This window comes from Felis catus, chromosome E1, assembly GCF_018350175.1.
Source record: "Felis catus isolate Fca126 chromosome E1, F.catus_Fca126_mat1.0, whole genome shotgun sequence".
Classification (NCBI taxonomy): Eukaryota; Metazoa; Chordata; class Mammalia; order Carnivora; family Felidae; genus Felis; species Felis catus.
Window position 1 is genome coordinate 52,820,108 of NC_058381.1, and position 25,211 is coordinate 52,845,318.

Genomic DNA, 25,211 nt, shown 5'->3' on the forward strand with positions numbered 1-25,211 from the left:
GGTGACGAGCTTGGACTCACTTCATAAAAGGAGAGCCTAGATTCAGTCCATGATTCCACCTCTGCGTGATCTTGGGCAAGTGATTCACTTGTACCACTTGTACCGTCCACAGGGAGGATTATAACAGCACATCTTCCCTTACGTTGTGGGGAGTAATACATGGGATACTTATTAAAAGGCACCCAGCACAGTGCCTGGCCCAGAGTGAAGGCTGGTACAGATGTGTGCTATTAACACGGTTATATTCTCTTCTGCAAATAGTTTTGTGTTGAACACTCAGTAGAAGCTCAATATAAAAGTGATAATTTGTAACATGAGGGAGAGACAGTAATCACAAATTGGACTACGCTGCAGAGTAATTCTGGGAGTTTAAAATTATTTTATTTTGTAAAAAGTGTCTCCCTTTTTATGTAATCCTTTCCCTGCCTTTCTTGTTCCCCTATTTTATACTTTGCCCAAAGAATCATTTAGTGTTCCAAAATATTAGACTCTTATAGGTATTCAGAAGCCCCAGGAGAAATGGAATACATTTACAGACCCATAAACATCTAAATTAGTGCTATAAATGGGAAATATAGTCTATAGTTGGAGAGTGCCCAATACATAATATGTTGTGGCATAGAAGAGACTTCCTTTTTGGTGGCTGGAAAATCTATTTGCTCTAAGTATTCAATTTTAAAATGGATAATAAAAATAAATAATAGGCATGCTTCTGCTCAAATTGCACCTTTCATGGGAGATCTCAAAGAGTTTTTCAACTGTTAATTTATGACCCCTGGGGAAAGGTAGGTGGCAAGTAATATCTTTTTTTCCTCCAATGGAGAAACAGACATAAAAAGGCCCAAGTGACTTGTCCAAGGACACAAGGCAAGCCCTGGCTTCAAGCAGACCATCTCGAAGAAAACACAAACGCAGATATTCTCTTTAAATGACTAAAACTTGTCTTATTTGCCTATAAAACCTGCGATGGATGCTAACGTGGGTTGCGCAACGGTCATACAACCCACACTATTTTCATTAGTGTATCGGTTGTCTATTCCTGCAAACTACCACAAAAGCTTAATGGTGTATGTTGGTAAATATTTATACTTGATAATGCATCTACAGGTAGGCTGGGAGTTGAATATCCCGGCCGGGCTCAAGGCTAAGCTCAACTCAACAGCCCAAGATGAAGCTTAACTCTGGATCCTCTCCCTGTGTCTACGTGGACCAGGTGTCTAGCCAGGGCATGATCATCTCATGGCAACAACATGAGGGACAAGAGAACAAACCCCAACCATGTAAGTGAACCCTGTCATTTCTATTAATCCTTACGTAGCATGGATTTCTATTAACGCGTACAGGACAATGACTGAGCTCTGATGGAAGGGTGGGGAGGTACACTGTCTATCATGACACTGTACTATCATGAAGTTGAAAAGTCGCATGGCCACGTCTCCAATTAATTTCCTTGACAGTGCATTACCCCCATGGAAGTGAGAGAAGGGAGTACTGTCAAACAGTAATCGAATTTACCACAACCAGCGCTTTATCACTGTTAACATTTCAGTCATTCTGTACGGGCTAATCTTTGAAACTCTGGCTGTTTGAAATGCTTCTGTAACTTCTGCTGGACAATTGGCTCGATTCTGGCTCAGAAGGGTGAAATATAAGTAAGAAAAAGAATACCTCTTGTCACTTACTGGTATCTCCTTGATACCAAGTTAAAGAGACCAATTAGATTTAAGAGGGAATTGCCTAATAAGGAAATAATCCTAACTGGTTTAGATGAAACTGTATATGGTAGATCAATGTAAATAATTCGAGCTTATTTGGGCTTGTTATTGAGTCTGTTCACAGACACTGTGAATAGCTCCTGAGATTCCCAAGGAATGCTTGACATCTATAAAAGGTACAGTGAAATATCTTTAGCATATTGATGCTGATTGAAGATGAGATCCTGTTAACTAACAGTTCGACCTCCACAATGCCTCAAAAGTCACATACTCCAGGATGCCACGTGAAGGTTCTTTGTCCTGGTATAAAACTGTATTCCCTTAAAGTCACCTCATGCTCCCACTCTATTCCTCCAATACTCCAATTTGTTTCTCAACCTAGACCAAAATTTCCAACTTGAGTATTCGTTGAGGATAAGACACTCTCTCTCTTTCTCCTCATACAATGCAGAGCTAAAGAAAAATGAAGGATCAGGGTCCGGTCTAATCTAAATATCCCCCACAATGATGAGATTTAAGGAATTGTCATCATTTTAGACAACGAGTAATAGGAAAAAGGGTTCAATGCATGGCAAGGCCCAATGGGGTGACCTGGAGGTAGAGGAAAACAGGAAAACCAGTTGTCCCTTTGACACTACTTTGAAGAGCAGATTTCTCTCCAAGGTAGCCAAAGCCTCTCCACATCACTGCCAACCCCTGCCTCCAGGCTCTATCTGAATCACTTTCCTTTCTGGTTAAATCTGTGGATTCCTGCGGGGAGAAGAGTGGCTCCCACTGGCTCAGGACTATTTCTGCAGGTTATATATGTCACAATTTTCCATGCCTTTAACAAGACTCAATTAAAAATTAATCGGTCCAGCATGGCAATTTGAGAGGTAATTGTTTCTTTTCCTGACTCCATGGCCATAGGCAAAAAGCACACCCAGAACCTAAATTAATCATCTAATTGGGATTTTTCCATACTGCAGCTACTCAGCCTTCCAGGGGTCCCAACAGTGTGCTGCCTGACCTCAGTAATTAGATTGCCCTAGTGTCCACTCTGCGGGCTTTCTGCCTTACTTTCCCTTCCAAGTCCCTTTAGTAAAATGGAAAATAGCCATATAGGCTGTTTACCTGGGCCCTCTTCAATGGCCAACAGCATTTATCTTCAGAAGATAAAACAGCACTCATGAGGAAGTACGGGAAAGGGGGGAAGGTTAATATATTCAACATGGTTTGTAATAGCAAAAGTTGGTTTCAACCTAATAGCAGTCTTGGATTGGTTAAATATATAGTCTATTCTTGTAACATGTAGCAATGTGGCTAAAAAAGAAATAAGGAAATGATTGGATTTCATAGGTCTTTAGGTCAAACTGTATGTATTCTCATTTAACATGTACAGCAACGCTGCAAGTTGTAAATGCCATTATCTCGCTCTTTCTTACCACCCCCCAAACATATGAGTATATTAAGCCTGAAAAGAAATCAGGTTAGTACCAGAGGTATTTGTGTTGGTTGATAGTAGCTAACACACACATTACCTTTACATTCAGTTTTGATACAAGACATATATTGTGTTTACTCTTCCAAATTTAAGATTAGTAGCAATTTTCTTGTTTCTCTAAGAAAGAATGTAAAGGCCTCTATTTTATTATTTCATTTATAAAAACTTTTTTTAATGTTTATTTATTTTTGAGAGAGAGACACACACACTGAATCTGAAGCAGGCTCCAGGCTCTGAGCTCTCAGCACAGAGCCTAACACGGGGCTCAAACTCACAAACCATGAGATCATGATTCGAGTTGAAATCAGATGCTTAACTGACTGAGAGCCAGTGAGGTGCCCCAATATTATTTCATTTTTTTAAACCTTGACATGAGTTTTGTATTTTCCTCAAGAGGTGGTATGAAGGAATCTAAGTATCTTATTTCTTCCTAAATTTCTACCTGGGAAAAATTAATTAAAATATTTCACTATATCCTTCCCATAAGTTTATTCATCGTACACTAATGATCATAAGTTAAAAAAAATATTTGGAACTGTATTTAAGTGAAAGATAATTGCTTATATAATTTACATTCAGAAGACCAGAATTGGGATTGCCTCAAGATAAGACTCAAGTTCTCTTCTCTCCATGACCATAAACATTTATCTTCATCATAGTGTTCTGAGTACACTCAAACTATAATCTTACATATTCTTGCAAAGTTTTGCTATTTGTGAATATTTTGGATCACCAAAGACATACTTGTCATGTGGTAGATAATTAATAAGTTAGTTTTAATGGAATCAACCTGACCATATCCTTCAATTTCAATCCAATATCTTTAAATGATACCAGTGACATATGTGTTCTGTGAACTCCATAATAGCATACAAATATTAGATATAAGCATTATTAATAATAATGGAAATGATATATCATCCAGCCGCTAGGATTTCATCTGCCAACGCAGCCCATCTCTTCACAGTAGTAAATGTAGCTTCAATGACACCTCTTTCTTATGGCATAATAGTTGTATGAAGTTGATGAAAGCCATCATTTTAATTTCTCTAGAATTACTTGTAGGTGTATAAAAAATAGTGCCAATAATCTTTCTAACATCTTTGGAGTATACTCCAAAGAAGTGAATAAATAAGAAAGTGTGTCAGTTTTTTTTCTGGTACTTGAATCTTGACATTGAAACTATCAGTCCAAGACCCTAGTTCCATTACTAAAAGGATACTGGACCTAGTACAAAATGCCCAAAGCCATACCTCTTCATCCCATTAGACACAGTTTTCAGTTAATTCTGCTTTTCCTAGCCTCATCTCTGTCTTTAATAAGATAAGCACTTATACCTACACTGACAAAAAGCAGTAAATATCACACTTAGTCTAATCATGATAGTCCAACAATGCTTAGAAGTTTCAACAACATCCACTTAACATGTATATGGAAGGTAAAGACAAATCCAGTTTTTAATTTTTCTTATTTGATGTGTTCTGTAAAAGTTCAGCGTTTACATTGTCAGTTCACAGACCCTATCTGGACATAATAGTTATTTACACAGCTGCTAATGGCATATTATAGGCAGCACTGTTATGATTCTCCAACTACCTGTTAATCATAACAGTCCTAGAGCTTTATTAGCTATCTCCAAGCAAAGCATCTCCCCAGAGAGAAGAATTTGCAGCAAGCAGGAAGCTCTCGCTTCTTCGTGTTCATATCATGAAAACTTGAGAGCTCTCAAAGACCTCTGACCTTTTCTCCATGGCTGAGGTTGCCTTGGGGGTCTCTTTCTCATGGAGAAAGATCCACCAGCCTACTTTCCCCTCTCTCCTTCCTCCCTCACTGGCCAGCCTCACCTGTGATCACCCAGGGTAGGAAGAGACAAAGCCCTCCCTGGGTTCTGATAACAGGGTTGCTTGACTGTAATTACAGGCTTTTGCTTCCCAGCTATCCAAATGACAGTCACAATCGAGACTGAAACTCCTCAGTCAGATGGAATCAATTACTGAGCAAAATTGGGAGGTTAATTTTCCCCAGAATGAGATATGCCTTTTAGCTTTGCCGTCTCTTTCACTCCAGCTGGTGGCTTATTTGGTTGCATTGTTCTCTGGCCATATGAACAAAGTTCCATTAGGAAGGATTTCCAAAAGAGTTGATTTCAAAAGGAAACTCCATCAGCCTCCAAACCCAATACATGCTGAATGGAAGGACTGTTATTAACTAAGCAGCATGGATGGCTAGTCACTAGAATTTACATTTGATGGACACGGGGCTAATCCAATAAGAAGAAATGGAGTCTTCTTGCATAGTACTACCGCCTTCTTGGAGCTCCCCTGTCTGCTAGAGCATGACCCAGCACTGAAAGAGTCTTCTCCTCTGGAAACTGCCATGAAAATAAGCCATTCCCCTCATTCCCCTCATTCCCCTCATTCCCCTCATTCGAATACTTTTCTACATATGACAAAGCATCTCTTTAAAAACAAATAACCAGTGTTCATCTTCTCCAAATGGAATTGCCTCCTCTGAATGGCTTAGTAAAAGTATTATAAAAAAGTTCCTTTTAATCAGTGATAATTATAGCAATAATAATATCGAGTGACTCAAATTTATTTCGTCTGTACTATGTCATAGGAAATGCTAAATATTTTTGTATTAACGCAGTCCCCTCAAAACTGCCCTAAATAAACTGAGGCACTGACAAGTTGGGCAACTTGCTCATGTTTACCTGACTGGTAAATAATAGAGCCAGAGTATGAGCCCAGGTGATCTGATTCCAGAGCCTACAATTTAAAATCACACAATTTAAAAACTACAATTTAAAATGAACACTGTCACTCCATATGTTAGTGAATTCCAAAAAGGAGTACTCCCATCCCTTTGTAGGTGGGAAAATGGAAGTATGGGGTATTAACTCGTTCAGTTTTAAGTGTCTCATGAATTAATGAAGCTGCTATTCCACACCATGTCTGTCAGACTCAAAAGCCTTAGCACATCCACTAAAACCCTACAGAGACTTTGCAAAGAGCCGCTTTTGTACAGTCTTGGGTGATAATAAAATCATTGGTAGTGATTATCAATTGTAGTATCATTTATGTTCTTCCGTTAATCCTCTTTAGGAATGTGTTTAGGTCAAATTTAGTGGCTTTATATGATTCCTATAATAACATTGTATATGTTGTATTCCAAATCCTATATAGCTGTTTCCCTTATAGCGTCTTTATAGACCGTCACCCCACGAAGTACCTACTTCATCAGGAAACAGACTTTGAGAGTTTGAATAACTTGTAATAAGATCTTTGGGATTAAAATTTGGTGTTATTACTACTACTGAAACTGAGTATCCCCCAATATCTGACAGGTTTAAAGGCAAGTGCTTCACTATTGCCCCTCAGTCTCCGAGTCAGAAAAGTGAACTAGTGTCTGCTAATTGCATGACATTTATTAGAAGTAGAGCTTGGTAGGTTAATTCAGTCATTCAGCAGTTCTTGAATTTCTACAGCATCTCAGCACAGTAGCATGGTAGCAACACTGACTGAAGTCTCAGAATAGGACAGTGTCCCTGCTCTCATAGACTTCATGCTCTACTGATAAATGTGGCAAACACATTTGCAAATGGATTTTACACTTAGCACACACCCGAAACATTATGTAACACGGTGGGGAAATTAATGGCAAATGAGTAGTGTTTTCTGGTTAGAAGTAAAATAAGCTTTTCTTCCCCTAAAGAGTATACAGTGCTAATAAAGGCATTTATGAATGTAACCAGGGGGAAAATCATCCCAATTGAAATGAAAAAAAAGTGTTTTTCTTTCCTTTTGGAAAGCGTAAAATGGGAGAGCGATATTTACATTACAGCAGGACCCTTTAGAGTTCATATATATGTTGGTGTACGTGGATCTTTAACTTCATGAAGAAAAGTTACTGCAAAGAAACATCAAAAATACAGATTGAGGGGCGCCTGGGTGGCGCAGTCGGTTGAGCATCCGACTTCATCCAGGTCACGATCTCGCGGTCCGTGGGTTCGAGCCCTGCGTCAGGCTCTGGGCTGATGGCTCGGAGCCTGGAGCCTGTTTCTGATTCTGTGTCTCCCTCTCTCTCTGCCCCTCCCCCGTTCATGCTCTGTCTCTCTCTGTCCCAAAAATAAATAAACGTTGAAAAAAAAATTAAAAAAAAAATACAGATTGACAAGTACTACTCATTCAAACCAGTTTTAGAGGTGCCTGGATGGTGCAGTTGGTTGGGTGTCCGACTCTTGGTCTCAGCTCAGGTCATCTCATAGTTCGTGAGTTTGAGCCCCCACATCAGGTTCTGCGCTGATGGTACGGAGCTTACTTGGGATTCTGTCTGTATCCCTCTCTCTCTGCCCCTCCCCCGCTTGTGCGCAACCGTGTGCTCGCAGACACACACACGCGCACACACACACACACACACACACACACACACACTCCTCTCTCTCTCAAAATAAATAAATAAACTTTAAACAAATAAAAATAAAACCAATTTTAAACAAACGGAGTTTAAACAAATTCTGAAGTTAAAAAAATATAATCATACATTTGTACTTACATGTACTGTAATTTATATGTGTTATACACATGAACATATGTACATAATTACAGAATTCATTGTAAGAATTCAATTTACCAGTATAATGTTCTAGAGCCCGGATTTCATAAAGTGAGGCTCACCTGTATTTAAAATACATCTGGGTGACACTATGTTGAATAAGCTAGGAGGACATTCAGTTCTCAGTAGATACTGAGAAATAATGTTTTGGGTAAGCCAAAAGAAACACACACCCACACGCTTTTTGTACTCCATATTTTTTTCGGATCCACAGGACACGAATTCTGGATTCAGAAGGGATAAGAGGCCATATGGCTCTTCTCCATCACATTTGTTTTTTTCTTTTCTCTTAGCCCTGGCTTTTCTTCTCATAGACTCTGTTTCCTTCCTTGCAAAAGGTAGTCCCTGATTAGAGCTGGGCCACAAGCACACCTGCATGAGTACTAGCCTCCCCCAATTATAGCATCTTTAGTGTAGGTGTAGGAGCAGGCCTTGTAAAAAGGGGCTTTCTCATTATTATTATTTTGTGGTCAAAAGGTTGCATACACTATTTTTTTTGCTGCTGCTAAAGCTTAGAAAGGGTGGAAAGCAAAATATTTTGTTAATTATTCAGGCCATCAGGTTACATAAGAGGTTCCATAGCTTTCTGCATCAAACTTGAACAGTTGAAACCACAAATTCTGTTTTTGCAGCCATAAAACATTCGTGGCAAGAGAGAGAGAGAGAGAGAGAGAGAGAGAGAGAGAGAGAGAGAGAGAGAAAATAATAAAATCCATTTTCCATTCGCTTGAAACATAAAATTTAATGTGGTGAAAAATGACAGTTTACTCCCAGTAGGAAACTGCTCAGAGCCATGTTTCACAGGCATGGTGTGGAGACTTCAAGACACATGTGCAGTCACTGAATGCTGCAAGAAATTGCTTACTGAGAGAGGATGTCACAAGGTAAAACATGTAGGGGGCAAGGTGAATAAGGCCTTGATCTAAATGGAAGAGGTTTTCCTTCTCTACCAAAATTATTAAGCTACATCTATCCAATAACCACTGTTCGATCCTACACTCACCTTGAGAAATGTATACAGGTAGACATAGTGCAGTAGATGTCCTCACACAAAGACTGAAGACACTTGGCTGTCAGTAATAGGTGAATGTGATTATCAGCATGAAGACATCGAATTCTTTCTCAGAAAGATAAAGCAGCCATGAACTATAGCTGTGAGCTCCATAAAATACAGTATTTACATGATATCTATCTTCTTTATGAATGTCTCATTCAGGGCAGAATCAAGGCATCCAATGTAAGAAGCAAAAATGTTAAGCTCCAGCTCTATTGGTAACAGGAGAAGCAAATGCAGACTCCTCCTTTAAACCCAACCGGCCTTTATTTCTTTCCTATAAAGTTAATAGTTGGACTAAGTGACTTCTAAGCCCCATTTTAACTGATATTTTATAAGAATTTTAGAAAAGGATAATTACCTGTTTATCCCAAGTCAATAGAGCAAACCAAGTAACAACTGAAAATAAGAATCGCCTTGTCCATATCTAGTCAAGTTGAATATTATACGTGGTGTGTAGAATTTCTGAGTCTTTCTCAGACTTTTGTCTTGCCTTTAATGTTTAACTCTTCATATCAGTTATCTATTACCACGCACTGTCTAATCACTCCAAAACTCAGTGACTTAAAATAGTAAGCATCTATTATTGCTTAAAGGTCTACAGACCAGCTTGGAAGTTCTGATCTGGGCCAGGTTTGACTGCTCTCAACAGGATTGCTTATGCATCTGCAGTCCGCTTGTGGGCCAAGTGGGAGATGGCTGGTCTAGGATGGTTTCACTTAACATGTCTTATGAAACATTATCTGGTGGCCAAGTGACGTTCAGCCAAAAGTCTCTCATCATTTGAGAGAATAGCACAAACTCATTCTCATGGCAGATGGAAAGGGTCCTAAGAGAACAGAGACACAGAGAAGGCCCATTGAAGCCTGTGTTCAGAGTGGCACATTGTCAATTTGACCACATCCTATTGGTGAAAACAAGTTGCAAGATGAGTCCAGATTCGAGGGATGGGGAAAAGGAGACCCTCTCTTGATGAAAGAAATTGTAAAGTCACATTGTAAACTGTGTGGATATGGGGAGGTATGGAGAATTAGAACATTTTTACAATCTGCCACGCTATACTTAGACACTGCTATGGCTAAAGGTATGATTTGTATTTTCTAGTGGTAACAAGTGTCTCTACTTATTTTGTAGTGTTCTGTAATTTCCTTTTTTTAAATGAATTTTTTAATGTTTATTTATCTTTGAGAGAGAGAGAGAGAGAGAGAGAGAGCATGAGCAGGGGAGGGGCAGAGGGAGACACAAATCTGAAGCAGGCTGTAGGCTCCAAGCTGTCTACACAGAGCCCAATGCAGGGCTCGAACCCATGAACCACGAGATCATGACCTGAGCCGAAGTCAGATGCTTAACCTACTGAGCCACCCAGGTACCCATCTGTAATTTCCTATAGGCAATGTCTTCCACTAAGTTTTTTTTCCCCTATGTAAGCCACTCTACTTACCATAATTCAGTATCAGATTTGTCCAAACCATATTTGGGGGCTAATTAACCCCAACGTGATTATTGTAGCATTTACTATCTATTTACTGTTGGATTAATGGTATGGAAGCCTTCATCAGTTAAAATTATATCAGTCTTATTCGAAAGTTGGTCCTAATATAGCTATTACACAGAAAAAGATAGATATGATCCTTACATAGCCTGGATTCTAAAATATTAGAGTCACAATTGAGTTCTGGAGACATGGAAATTTTGATATGATATCTACTACTTGCTACTATGCTTTGTAGATCATTTAACCTTTTGAGTCTCAATTTGCTTTCCTATAAAAAACAAAATAAAAGTTTACTTGTCTAAAGTGTCTTCTGATGTTAACTTCTATGGATTGGTCATTTTAAGTGGACTCAGTATGCCAACATTCCTGAGTCACGCTAGACCCCTGTAACTTATTGAAGTCTTAGAATATACATGCCTTTAAATCTTTTAAGTATTCCAGGGGCGCCTGGGTGGCGCAGTCGGTTGAGCATCCGACTTCAGCCAGGTCATGATCTTGCGGTCCGTGAGTTCGAGCCCCGCGTCAGGCTCTGGGCTGATGGCTTGGAGCCTGGAGCCTGTTTCTGATTCTGTGTCTCCCTCTCTCTCTGCCCCTCCCCCGTTCATGCTCTGTCTCTCTCTGTCCCAAAAATAAATAAAAAACGTTGAAAAAAAAATTAAATCTTTTAAGTATTCTTAATGTCTAAATAAGTAAAAATGCCCAAGTTATTCAGCATAGATTGACGTCAGCAAGTGGCTCTGACAGAGTTTAGTCAGGGATAGATCTTTAGCTACATCAGATAAAGATTAGATTCATTCCTTAAAATTGTTATCAATACTTTTTCACAATGTACTTGTGAAAAGACTGAGAATGCTTTTCCGTACAAATGTTTTCTAATAATTCTGCCATTACTCTCAACTAGTCATGTTCAAATCTTTCCTTTTTATCAATAGTCTGTCTAAGTCCAGGTAGATTACTATGACTAAAAGGAGAGAAATATTTGAGATCAAACATGGTACTGCAACATAGTAAATCTTGTCTCATTTTCGGTGTCATCTGAAAAAAGGCTAGTAATTGGAAAAAAAAGATAAAATGTTTGTTATAGCTCATATGCCCCAGAAAAATAGAATTGACATATAGATGCAGACCATTGATTACCATTTTAGAATGTGTTCTGGTGATGCTTATAGAAAAGAGATTTACCTTCACGTTCAACATTTCCTTAAGCCTTTCACAAACTTGAAATAATTTAAAAATACAAGGTGAATAAATACATTAGAAATTTTCTAATAGTTAACCACAAAAATACCGTATTACCAATTTAAAGCCAACATTATTCCCCTCCTTATTAGAATGTGGCAGATTTGACCATCAATTTAAAATATCTTTAAAGAATATAATTTAATTACTTTCTATTTGAGGGAAAAAATGCAGTGCTTGAAATACTAGCTAATGAGCAAATGCAAAACTAAAAATAAGTAAGTATAAGACAGAAGAACTCTGGAATAAGCAATGTCTTTAGCATTTTAAATGCTGGTCAATACCAAAACCACTGTTTTTTGTTGTACATGTATCCTAAGAGTTTTTCCAATTGGCAAAGCAGTGGCAAGGTGCATATGCTTTTTCATACTTTTTGTTGTTTGTACAAAGCTATTTTGGTGGACTCCACACAAATACAGGGAAATAGAAGCTTGAAGCCACCACTGGAATTATTCAAAAAACACAAAGAAAACCCATGTGTTTCATTCATACCGCAATTTGGGGTGAATGTGGTTTTTGGCCAACATTTTCCAGAAAGCCACTTAATCCTAAAAATTTCTTCTAAGTCTAGATACACAACCAGAATCCCAGCTGAATGGATTCACTCAGTCTTGAGATCCAGACTGGTCCAGGATATGCAATCAACATCTTTCTGAACTCTTAGAGGATTGGAGGACATTTACAGGTAATATGGAAATAGAAAACCCTCAATGCCTTTCCAATTCTAGTAGAGCAAGAAATCACAGTCTGAATCCCTACAACTGCCCAAGACAGTTACAGGATTCTTGATTGTTTCTCATGGTGCTTGTTTTATGCTACTATACCTGTGTAATGTTCTGGAAGCAGGCTCCCTAGGATCACATCTAGACTATACTATTCACTAATTGTGGGATCCAGTCACTTAAACTGGCTCCATTTGCTCACAAATAATGTGAGGATAATATTTTGTAACTCATAGAGTTGTTAGCAGGAAGTATATGTATATGTATAAAGCTGCTTGCCATAGTGCCCAGCACACATTAAATAATAAATGTCAGCTATTGATATTGTTATTCTATCATATCACCATCATCATCAACACCATCATCAGTTATACGCAACCAAATACAAAAAAAATCCAATTATAAATCTGACATCAACCTTACATATCACATAAGATGCTTATTACTAAGAAAGGAATTCTTGCAGAATTCCTAATTGAAGAATTCCTAATATGGTGAACTGCCTTCATAACTCTGGGCTCTAATGCTCATCCGTGGCAAATCATTAAAGAGGATTGAGAATCCCATTTTTCAGGCTCATCCTAACCTCTGAAAGCCCCATTCATCCCTGGACTCATCAATCAGTATTTATGGAGCACCACATCAGACAGTGATGGAATTAAAGAAGGAGAAATGTCCCCTGCTCCAGACAGACTCATCACCCAGGGAGGAGACAGCCATATTCACAAATAATTACCGTGCATTAATGCATTGCATTTGCTCTTGCAAAGCAGCAGGCCAACAAAGAGGATACTTACATTATGCCTGAGGGGTTGGAGAAGGCTTGACACCGGAAGGGACATGGGGTCCCAGTCTTGGAAAATGAGAAGAAGCCACCAAATAGAGAAAAGGAAAAAAAGAACTCCACATACAAAGTAGCAGGTACCACGGGGTTATGAAAGCTCTTGATATGTAATGAGAATGTAGTTAGAGGTGATTGAAGCAAGAGATGTATTGTAGGGATCAAACAAGTTTGGAGAGGGAATTATGAGAATATACCCCCCACCACATTCTGCAGAAAATAAAAATGAATTAAAACATAGATAATTTAGAGGTGCACACACGAGCCTCATCTAAAAAACATGATCAAAGCAAAATACCCCTCCCCCCAAATAATTGCTTAGATGATAGTACTTTTTACTTGCTCTTGGAAAAATCTCCCTGTGAATGCCTTCTTTCCTTCTTTTTTTTTTAATGGACCAAAAGGAAACGAAATAATATTTATTGTGTCTCTTGCATTTGTTCCTTAGGAAAATGGCATTAGCCTCATATGGAAACACTTTGACAGGCCCCTGAAAATAATTCCTTAACCACAAACATGTCTTCTACTTGTCTGATCTCAAATTGTTCCAAGTGAGTATCACAATTTCAGGTCAGGTTTAAGGATATGACAGGCACTATCAGTCCATTAAATATGAATGATATATGAGGTAGAGGGCGGAGGTGTTGGCACAGAAGGAAAGACTGCCGGTGGGAGCCCCACTCCAGGTTTTGTACAGCGTCTGCCTCCCTAGGAACCTTCCAGTTCCACCTGAAGACTCTTATCGGCACTTCCTCAGCGCAGATGAAAGGGGGGGGGGAACAATGGAAGTTCTCTGTGTTCGTCACCCAGATACCATCTCAGAGCCTCAGTGGAGCATGATTGTTGGGAGCAAAATAACACAGATAGGATTTCACATCCAGGCTTTGGAAATGGGAATAACAAAGATGCGAGGACACAAACAACCCCCCTCACTGCACTCCTCCCCTCCTCACCCTCTGCATCCACCTCCTTGTTGCTCTTTTGCTTCCAACTTCTAATTGGCAGACACTTGATCCACACAGCCATTTATTTCATTTTCAGAGCACACAAGGCCACTTGAGACCCACTGATACGTGTGGGAAAGTGGTGGCCATGCCGCTTGCACCTGTTGCAGGGAGCTGCCCATTGCCCCTCCCTCCCTGCTGTGCCCATTGTGTGCCACCTTATTCTGTTTCAGTAGCAGCAGAAAAGAAGTCAGAGTAGCCGGCACTCAACATGAACACATACAAAAAGGAGGCCAGAAAGCTTCCTTGTACCTCTTTCCCTCCCAGAGCCTGCCCAGTGGCCTATTTCAATAGTAAGTGTAGCAATCCTATCTCTTTGGAGAGCTACAGCATGTAAGAACCAGTAAAAGGCAACAACATAAGCTTTTATTTTGATGGTCCATTGAGCATTACTGGTATGAATTAGCTTCACACACACACACACACACACACACCCCTAATTCAAAACCATCCATATTTGGTATCTCCCAAGTAGACCATATCTATTACTTCTGTGCTAGTTAAATAGATTTGAGATTCAAGGCTCCAAGGACTTTTAACTTCCAAGAGAATAGGCTGCAATACCAATAAACTTTCACAGCAACCTCCTTGGAATGCAGATTAAAATCAAGTAACTCTAGAGACAGATCTTCATGACAACAGTGTAGAACACACTCAAATTCAAAGGAGAGGGGAAAGGAGCTTAGCAGCTACCGTCTTGAACAACTGTGCCGCGATAAAACAAGACGAAATTTTGAAGTTGGATGGCCGAACTGCCTAGTTGGTGTCTATTACCATGTGGAGACTGTAACTGCTCAATGGTGGTAATAATACATCATAAGACCTGGAAATGGAAAAGACCCATTAAATCATCTAGTAATGCCTTTGCCAGCACAGGATGCAGTTCGCAGAGAATGTTCCTTAAAGTGCCCCTTGGGATGAGCTCCAAAGACCATGTCATTTTATCCATCTCCAAAGAGTGCAATCCAGCTATCTACAGTATCCGATTGCTGTTATGAAATTAAACTTTGGCCTTAAAAGCATTGTTCCATACCGAACTATTCCTTGGTACCAGGTTTTCATTAAGGACCAGTCATAGCCCTTGGAGGAGGCAGGAAAGGTCATTTTATCCATTCCCCTACCTCCGGGCAGGTCTTGTGTGAAATGACACCAGCCTGGCTCTTATTATAAAATTCCCAGAGCAGGAAGTTCTATAGCCCCTGTTGTAATGTGCTTTCCCATGACACATAACCCTCATGTAGAGAGTGTTTTCTCCAGTCTAGACGAAATCTCTCCCTCCACAGTATAAAAACATCTTCCCACAGTCGCAGAGAGCTATGTGTGTCGTGTTCACCTGAGGAGAAGAGGGCAGGTTAGTAGTGCTTCCTCTGCGTTAGTCTTGATAGGGTTTTCATATCAGAGTTTACCAAAACAAGACATGATATGATATGGGCTTTTGGAAGCCAAGGCTTGTTCTGTTCCTTTTTTTATTTTTATTTTTTTGCTATGTTTTGGATTTTGATTAGTTATAAACATAAAATAGCATTCTCCTTACTGAAACAGTTAAGATTTTGATACATGTGACGTAAATCCACTTCAATCTCCATTCCATGTTACATTTTCATTATATTGAAAAGTTACGGATTTACTAAGTCAATTATGTGTGTAGAATCTGGAATCTAAAACCTTAACATATTAAATATTCACTATATGATATGCTAGTTATACATCATTATTACTTATTTTTCTCTTAAAATAGATGTGCTTGGACAGGACCTTTATTGGTAATCTCTTATCATACTTTTAATTTAAATTACTGTAAGTAATGGAAGGTCATGAAATAGCATATGCTGTCTCTACACTTTTACACAAATTGAAGTTGGGTTTTTTTTGTTACTTTTAATTGCTCGTTTCAAAATTCAGAATAACAAAGCCTCAACCATCTTTCAGTAAGAAACCTGGAAATATATAACCTGAGTTTATGCTTCTGACAACTTCCTTATCTGACTTTTAATCATCTGTTGAGTATATGGTTACCGACAAAATACTTTGAGGAAAGAAATCAAAATTGATTATTTTCATGATATTCTTATTTTCTTATTTTTGAAAAAACAAAGTTTGCAAAAATAATTTTATACTAAAATATATTAGTTTTCATATTAACAGAAAAATTTTGAAAATGTATCCTATTGATCAAATGAAATATTATAAAAGAAAAAAATACAATATAGTCATTTATGTTTCATATTTATTTCAAATTTTTGAGAAAATTTGAAAGCATTAAATTCTAGAGTGCAAAAGAGTGAGCTGGTGCCTTTTATAAGGCATGTATCATTGTCTTTCCCTTACTCTGTCTTGTGTTAAAGAAAGAGAAAGAGAGAGAAAGGGAGAGAGGACATTTTCTTAAAGTTAGCAAGAAGTATTCCAATGAATATTCCAATACGAATTTTCTAATAAAGTCACACCAGAATTTCTTCACATATCATAAGAAAGTTTAACCTTACGAAAATTCTTAAGAAATGCATACCTTGACACAAAGTGGGTCAATAATCTTAACAAGTCTTTTACTTTACATCCAAGAATGCAGTGCTCCTGTAAGCCCACAATGCCTGTATACGAGGCAGTGGTATAAATATCACGCTTATACCTCACATAAAATTTTAGGAGACCTTCCTTTTCAAGTCCCTGCCTCCAAAGACACACATACTTTTTGTGGATTTCTAAACTCAGCCCGTGTTGTTGGGAAAATACTCACTTCTGTACACCGACAGTAACAGTTAACATTTTATTGAGTGCTTACCATGTGCTAAACACTCCACATGCATCATATTATTTGATTTTCATAATCACCCTGTGAAGTAGACACTATCATGATTTCCATTTTGCAGGTGAGGTTCACCAAGGTTAAGTATCTTGCCCAAGGTCACACAGCTGGTAAGTAGCATGGCCAGGATTTAAATCTGACAGTTCATCTATAGAGCCTCAGACCATATTCTATACCAGGCTTTGCACATGAATCTCTTGAAGTATCACTTTTATGTCACTCCACTTTCTTGTGCCCAACAAGTTCAACAGCTTGGAATCATTAGAAAAATAAAGGCACACAGAAAAGCAAATCAAATAGATCTGAAATTAAACACTATTTTAAAATACCTCTTTCAGTCTCATCAATAAGGATGAGAGTAAAATTAACTCCTCAGTTAGATTTGTTTTTCTTTATTTAAAAACTGAAAGGCACCCTAACTGCCTTACTAATTCTGACCGCACTGTCGTTCTGTAATGCCGGATCATGTGGAAGAACAAACGGGAAAGAGACCGGCCTCCTCCTTTTCTACTAGAAATAATAGCAGAAGCAGCAGCATTTCAATATGCCATAGCCACTTCTAGGAAAGTTTCTAAACCGCCTGTCCTTCAAAAAGAATGAATTTAAGTACAGAAATAAAGAAAATAGAACAATCAGAAAATAATTACAGGCATGCCATTTTCAATAAAAGCGATTTTTTTTTTTAATTTTAATGAAAGATCTTGTCACTTTTCAATCGCGAATCGTTCCATGTAAACTACAAACAGGAATTGTTCCATTTTTAGGATCCAGCTGAATATTGAAATGTAGGGCTTCTGCATTTACTTAAAGGATTAAAAAAAAGCACACATAACTGTTACTAGATATGATTAGGCATTTTGTGACACAGGAAGTAATTATTTGACACGACTGGCAGTATTTGCTGATTTTGGAAAGTCTGCCTCTCTCTGTGGTCAGGCGCTCATCACTAAAGAGCAAATGGATGAGTTTCAAAGCATTGGTTTGGACCATTGGAAACAGATAATCAACAGATGACAAAGAGAAACATGCCCCCCCCTCCGTTTTGTTGTTGTTGTTGTTGTTGTTGATTTTTTTTTTCTCCTTCCAGTTCTCCTTGTCAAAGGATGATTGATATGTGTGGAGCAGCCCTTCAAACGCCAGCCACTGCCTGAGGCACTTCCTATAATCAAAGCACACGCCCACCCAGAGCTAATTAGACATTAGATTAGTGTCAACTGATTGATTTAAAGCAGCCGGCCCTTCTTCCCCACCCCTCCCCTCTCCCAGCACAGTTGACTAGGGGGCCAGTCTCCAAAATGGCTCTCTCAACAGACAGGCAAATTATTCATGGAAGCTCCAGGAAGGAAACCTTAGAGATAATACAATGTGGTTAAAACACAACCAGAAGAACATTTCTAGAAGCAAAGTGAGAGGGAGGAGAGAGAGAGAGAGAAAGGAGAAACAGACAGAAAGAGAGAATGAATCATGTTTCCGAGAGCAATGAAACCCCTCGGTCCAATTTGTTGAGTTAAGTTAGAGAGAGTGTTTGTGATGTTTGAAAGAAAATTATTTGCAATTTAACCTAGGAGAGTTCTGAGTACATTTGGCTACAATTTAGATACCATTTTTCAAAGTCTTTTCCCTTCATTTTTTTCCCCCTTTATAAATATATGAGCCGGGAACATTCAAAGTTGTCTTAATGGATTAAGCAGAGACAAGGCTGCAAGGAGCAAATTAAAAATGAAATAGTTACAGCTGTTGGAACTGGCATTGGGTAGAGAGAGGTAAAAAAGATTTCTCTTCTTACGGAATAAGGGAGACTTCAGAAAACACTGAGCCCTTGCAGAGTTCAGATGTGCGTGTCTGCAAAACAGTCTGAGTCCTCAACTTCTTAGCAACTGCACAGCTCAATTGCTGCTTACTCTGTAGAGAAGCCCAAATAGCCGTAGTTCAACTAAAAAGTGAGCCCATTCCCAGAAGAGACCACCAGAGTAGGGGGCAGCCAGGGGCCAGTTTTAGACTTTTCATTTGCAGATTAAAGGCCTTTTCCACTTGTCACGTCCTGCTACTATTGCACTCTGGGGTCAGCACTGATCCAACACAAACACACCTCTGGAATTATTTCTGTGAACATGGGACCCTGAGAAGTGCTGTAATGGCAACAGAAACATATAAGATAGATAGTCCTCACTAATGGAACTCCAATAGCCTTTATGTAACGATGCTTTCTCATGTCATGGATTGGAGAAGTCTGGAGAAAAGGAAGAGGGTTCCTTCCCTCTTTGATTTGCGGGGGAGGCAGGTAGAAGGTGAGAACAGTGAAGAGCCAAGCAATTGAAATGACGTGCCAGTTAGCCATTATGTCTGGTTTTTGGTTTGTTTTCCTTTGTTTTTGTTTGTTTGTTTGTTTGTTTTTTGAGAGAGAAAGCACTCATGAGTTGGGGAGAAGGACAGAGAGAGAATCTTAAGCAGGCTCCATGCTCACTGCATGAGGTCATGACCTGAGCTGATATCAAGGGTCAGGCGCTCAACCAGCGGAGCCACCCAGGCGCTCCACATCTGAGATCTTTAAAGTCCTTGCACCTTTCAAGACTGTATGTGTTACTTCACTGATTTTCTACAAAATCGCTGAAAACAGGGGGGCCACGTGTCATTATTAATTTACAGATTGGCTATTTCGCCCATTACAGATGAAATGATTAAGGCAAGTAATTTTCCCCCCATCTTAGTAGGAAAAGTGGGTGGACCAGTACCAGATAAGTCTCACCAATGTGTCATACTCCTTCTGACCTTCTCTGTGGCATTTCGCATATACGTATAGTTATTATTATTTTAATATTTAGATGCCCAGTCCATTTGCATGCATTTTAAGATTTGAAGACCTATCTCTCTTGGCTCAAGAAATGAACCAGACCATAAGCCAGAGATCTAGGAGGTCATTAGGGAGGACCTACAGAATCCAGAGGAGAAAATGCTGAATCCTGGATTAAATACAAGAGTAATAATTCAGATTTTTATTCTATGAAAGAACTAAAGACCTAGGCCAGCCTCCGACTGGTTCCTACCAAATAGTAAAGATGCAGGAAAGTGAGCATTGAAAACTGAACACTACGCTCTAAAATAACGTCGTGAAAACTGACGGAAGTTTCTGGAGTCCAAAATGCAATCAGGCACCAGAGCAGAATGGAATTATTGTTTTATATTTCTTGTGTATGGGTCTTAGCATCATAATGACAGCTTTCAAGGGCTACTTAGGTTGAAATATGAAGCCACGAAGGCCAAGAGTGGGTAAAGTCTGGACAATTCCATCCACGTCACTGTTTTCCTCTGGCTCTCTTGTCTCCCTGTGGAGACAGGAATTCAGAGAACACAATGGGAGAGCCAAAAGGGGTGAGGCATACAGGAGAGTCCTCCAAATGCCGATTCGGCAAATTTTAACTTTTTTAGCTATAAACCTTTCAATACCTCAAAATAAATCCTTCAATTTTATATGAGATTTCGGTTTCTGCAGCTGTAGATTTATGCAGTGTGCTAAGGCCAGGCCAAGAGAAGTGAACATGAACGATGTGACAGATAGCATAAGGATGTTATTCAGCTTCTCACTACAGCGTTGCTCACTCAGGAACTTTCCAAACGTCATGCATAGCCTCTCTCATTAATTAGCTGCTAAAGCAGCTAATCTTCTGCCATGAATGGGTGTCTCCAACTGCTGGCCCTCGGCTTGTGAGACACAGGAAGCAATGCACTTCCTTGCCCCCCGTTTGGCTCTGAGACTGTCAGGCAAATCACCGCAGGCATCACTGGGGCAGACTAATCTGTTCGTTGCTGGTCTGCCCTCTTTGTGTGCCAAGTTATGTGCCTTGGTTGCTAGTGACAAATGGATTACTGAAACATAATATGCTTCAGGAACCAGCTATATCCACAAGGAAAACTTGAAGACATGTCAACCACATACACAGCGGGGAGGTTTTGACAATAAGACCACGCACAGAAGAATAGACCTAGTGCCAAAAGGCCTTTATTGACATTCTTAAGAATAAATTAGCGAATATTTTGTGAAAACTATTATGAACCAGGCTCTGTGCTAGTTTTCTTACAAATATCTTAGTTAATCCTCGTAATGACTGCAAAGTAGATAGGATCCACTTCACTCAACAGGGGAAGAAACCAAGGATCAGGGAGGTTAGTTGCCTTACCTGAAAATCATCCAGGTAGATGCTTGAAAGTTTCCATTGAGGAACCCTGTCTCCTTTCTCCTCAACACCATATGAAGAACTTAGAGGAGAATGGTCATTCCTTTAAAAATAGCAACGTGTGACAAAGAAAGAGGAGACCATTCTCTGGCTAAAATTATTGGGAGAGGCCCAAGTTGTTGTTCTTCCATGAAAACCATGGAGGCTTTGTCATCATAGCATCACCTGGTTGGGAAGGCTGGGATTTGTTACCAATGACTGAGACAATGATTTTTAATGTAATTTTAATTTTACTAGAGTTTTACCTGTGTGAGTTCCACTTTGGGCCAAGATGGAGTAAGAGGGTCCATATTTACCCTCCCACCTGAAACAACATCTTAAAAGTGGGACGGAAATGCCTGAGACAGTGGTTTTGAAGATACTGGACACCAGTCAATGAAGGACAGTGAACCCCAAGAGAAGGGAAGTAACAAGGTGAGTTCTGTGATTTACTCCTCTTACTGAGCAGAGGCGGTGCAGGGAGGGGTACCCAGGTGGAACTTAGCACTCTCCTTGAGTTGAGGAGTCAGAAATGGTTGTCTAGGAAGGTCAAGGTCTAGAAAGGTCAAGGCAGCTAGAGCTTGCAGGGTAGGGCCCTTAAGAGGATAGTGATGTACAGAGCAGAGAGCTCCAGGGATTAAAAGTCTTTCAGTGATCAGTGTATATGTTGGAGAAAAGTACCTGAGGCTGAGAAAAGAAACACCTACAAGGGTTCAAAGGAACAATTTCATAGAGCTCACCTGGGGCCAGGAATAATTCCTGTTCCCACCAGCCAGAAGGAAAACCTCACTGTTCACAAGTCCTCAGGTAGAGTAAGTAGGGAAGGATCACTACTGGAAGTACGAGCTGCTTTGTTCTTGCCTAACAAAACTCAAAAGCATGACCCGAAAGGACCCAACTGTTCCAAATGACTGTGTCCTAGAACATTTTCTTGTATTAGCTCTCTGATCATTTCATCTCCTCAATATCTCTTTGGATGATCAAGCAGCTTTCTGAGAATGAATCTGCTGCCAGGATGTATTTGCATAGAACTTGTCACCACAACAGAGGTCCAGAAACTTCTCTTGGGCCATGTTTTTCATATACAGCTTAACCATTACTCTTGACTCCCAGTTCTCTTTGGTGTTCTCCAGAGAGTAAGCCCCATGCCTCCTGTTGGAATAGGGGTAGGAATGTGGTAATAGGAGGTTGGGAGCCAGATTTTAGTTTTTTACAACTTATCCTTCACTCCTGCCTTGCTGAATACCTTGCTTCGTTCCAAGCACCTGAAATTTACTGTGCTTTTGTAGCACAAATCAGCTCATTTTTATTAATATCTTCATTTACAGGCACATGGTTTTCAGCTCACTATTCTCTGTTATATCATTTACCAAACCAGTTATCTACTTTCTACTGCCTAACTTTTGAAGAAATTTGTAGTTCATTGTGTTTGCCTTTCTTACCTTTTTTTTTTTTTTTTACCTTGAACTTCCTTTGAAATTATTTTACTGCCATGTGAACAGGGCTTTAAAAGAGACACATGCGTGTTATATTACACGTATTCAAATGCACATTCACATAATATTTAACCAGAAGTTCAATAGCATTCTTCCTAAACTGGAAGCAAGCTGCCCACACTGAAATTTGGTTAAATGGGCTCCCCTCTTGCCTATCTCTTTACTATTTCACTTTACCAATAAGAAAGCTCAGGTGTGAGATGATTAAATAAGTTGCTTAAGGTCACAAAATCATCTTTCTGTCTCCGAGTTGTTATAAGTATTCAATGAGATAAATCACTGAGCATAGTTATAGTCTTATCATCATTGAGTAGAAAAAGTTATTTTTCATGATTGAACATCTGGTCCTTATTGATTCTCCAACTTCTGGATATAGTACAGGTAGGTCTTCAGGAAAGTGGGAAAGATAGAAAGGTACATGAAGGGATAGGATGCACTAGGCTCAACCAGGGAATAAGGGCATTCCAGAGGAAGTGACAATAACTTCATTAGCTCATAAATGTAGGGCTTACATTTGTTTGATTTTTGGATTTTTTTTTTAACTTTGTAAGCAGCTATGAAACCAAAAATATGTTGTAGTACAATGAAAAACTAGTAACTCTTTCAGTAGAGTAGGCTGAATACATTCCTTATAATTTCTTGGTCAAGTATCTTTAGTGTACTAATGCTGCATTCAATCATATTTCTGAAATCCCTTTATCTGTCACTTTCCTACTTTATTTTCTTGTGTTTCTAAGTAACTTCTTAAAGTTTCTGCCTCCGGCTACGAAAATACAGAATCCAGAAGAGGATTCTGGTACCAGACTGCCCCTCCTACAGTAAACAAGTAAGAAACTAGACAAAATATGTGAAACAACAGCCTTTAAACCCTGGGCAATAGGTATTATATGGCTGTAATCCCCACAGGAAGGGAAACAAGTAGGTGAGCCTTGTGATCACCCTGGCCTTCTGCCTGGAGGCAATTTTTGAATCATCCTGTAAGAAGAGGGGAAAAGCAGAACACAGGGGTCTCCTTGAGCTGAAAAGGCAAAGATCAGAGTTGGGAGAGGCTGAGGTGGCTGGAGTTTGTGCTGTTGAGGACCAGAAAGGAGAGATCCGATCGATACACAAAGAGTCCCAGAAGTCTCCATAAGGGTCTGCTCATGTCTTTGGACTCCACAAGGCCAACCCAGGAACAATGAACAGAGATAAGACAACTTACCGGAAGCTCTCTGGAGGAAAATAATTGCAGTACATATACCTGAGAAAAGAGTTTTATCCAAAATATATAAAAAGCACTTATGACTCAATAATAAGACACACAAAACAATTGAAAATGGGCAAATTATTTGAGGAGCCACTTCACAAAAGAAGCATGAATGGCTGATAAGTGTATATAAAAGTGCTCATTAGAAATCATGAAAATGCAAATTGAAGCCATAAAGGAGTATTTTACAGTTATCCATCATCACATACCCACTAAAAATGACCAAAATTTAAAGACTGACATTAAGAGGTATTGCAAAGATTTGGAGCAACTCAAACAGTCACACATGGCCGGTGGGAATGTACAGTCACTTTGCAAAACAGAGAGCTTCTTATAAGTTTAAACATATACCTAATCTGTGATCCAAGAATTGCACTTCTAGATATGTATCCAAGAAAAGTGAAAACAGAAGTCCACAAAGAGTCATGCGTGAGTGTTTATAGCAGCTTTCTTCATAAGAGCACCGAAATGGAAACAACACAAATGTACATCGGTGGGTAAATAGTTACATATTCATAAATGAAATAAACTAAGCAATTTAAAATGAACAAACTACTGTCACAAACAACAGCAAGGATGGGTCTCAAAATCTTTATGCTAAGTGAAAGAAATAGGACACAAAAGAATATATACTATATGAGTCTATGTATAGAAAATTCTAGAATAAGCAAAATTAATCTATAGTATAGAAATCAGATTGGTATTTACTTGGAGAAAGATTGGACAGAGTTCTATATATGCATTGATTTGGGTGATGTTTACATGAATATGGGAATTTACCAAAATTCATCAAACATTAGTGTTACCTTCAGGTAACACTGAGTTGCCCTGCTTAGCTCAACTTATTTTTTAAATTTCTAATTGCAAACATTTCCACCTACTGATCCACTTAAAAGCAAACTTAAAACTTTAGTGGAAAAACATAGGTGTGCTTTATTGAATTTATATAAAACTCAAGGATGGTTATTTTAAATATGTACATTAATACCCTTCTCCAACCATGAATAATTTGAATTCTAAGAGAAACACAGAAAAAGCTTTGGGGCACAATTAAAGGACACTTACCTGTCGGAGGAAGAAGACTAGGGTCCTCTCCTGAGCTGGTGGGAATTAGCAAAGTCAAGTAGGATATACTCCCAAATTGACTTCTAAATCTGAGGGATCAGTGTGGAATAAGGATCAGGCAACCAGGTCATGATCAGAAGTATCAAAATTAGGATCAGAAATGAAGCATGTGCCTCAAAAAGGAATTAATGTAGGAAATACAGGAGATCTATGCCTGATGAAG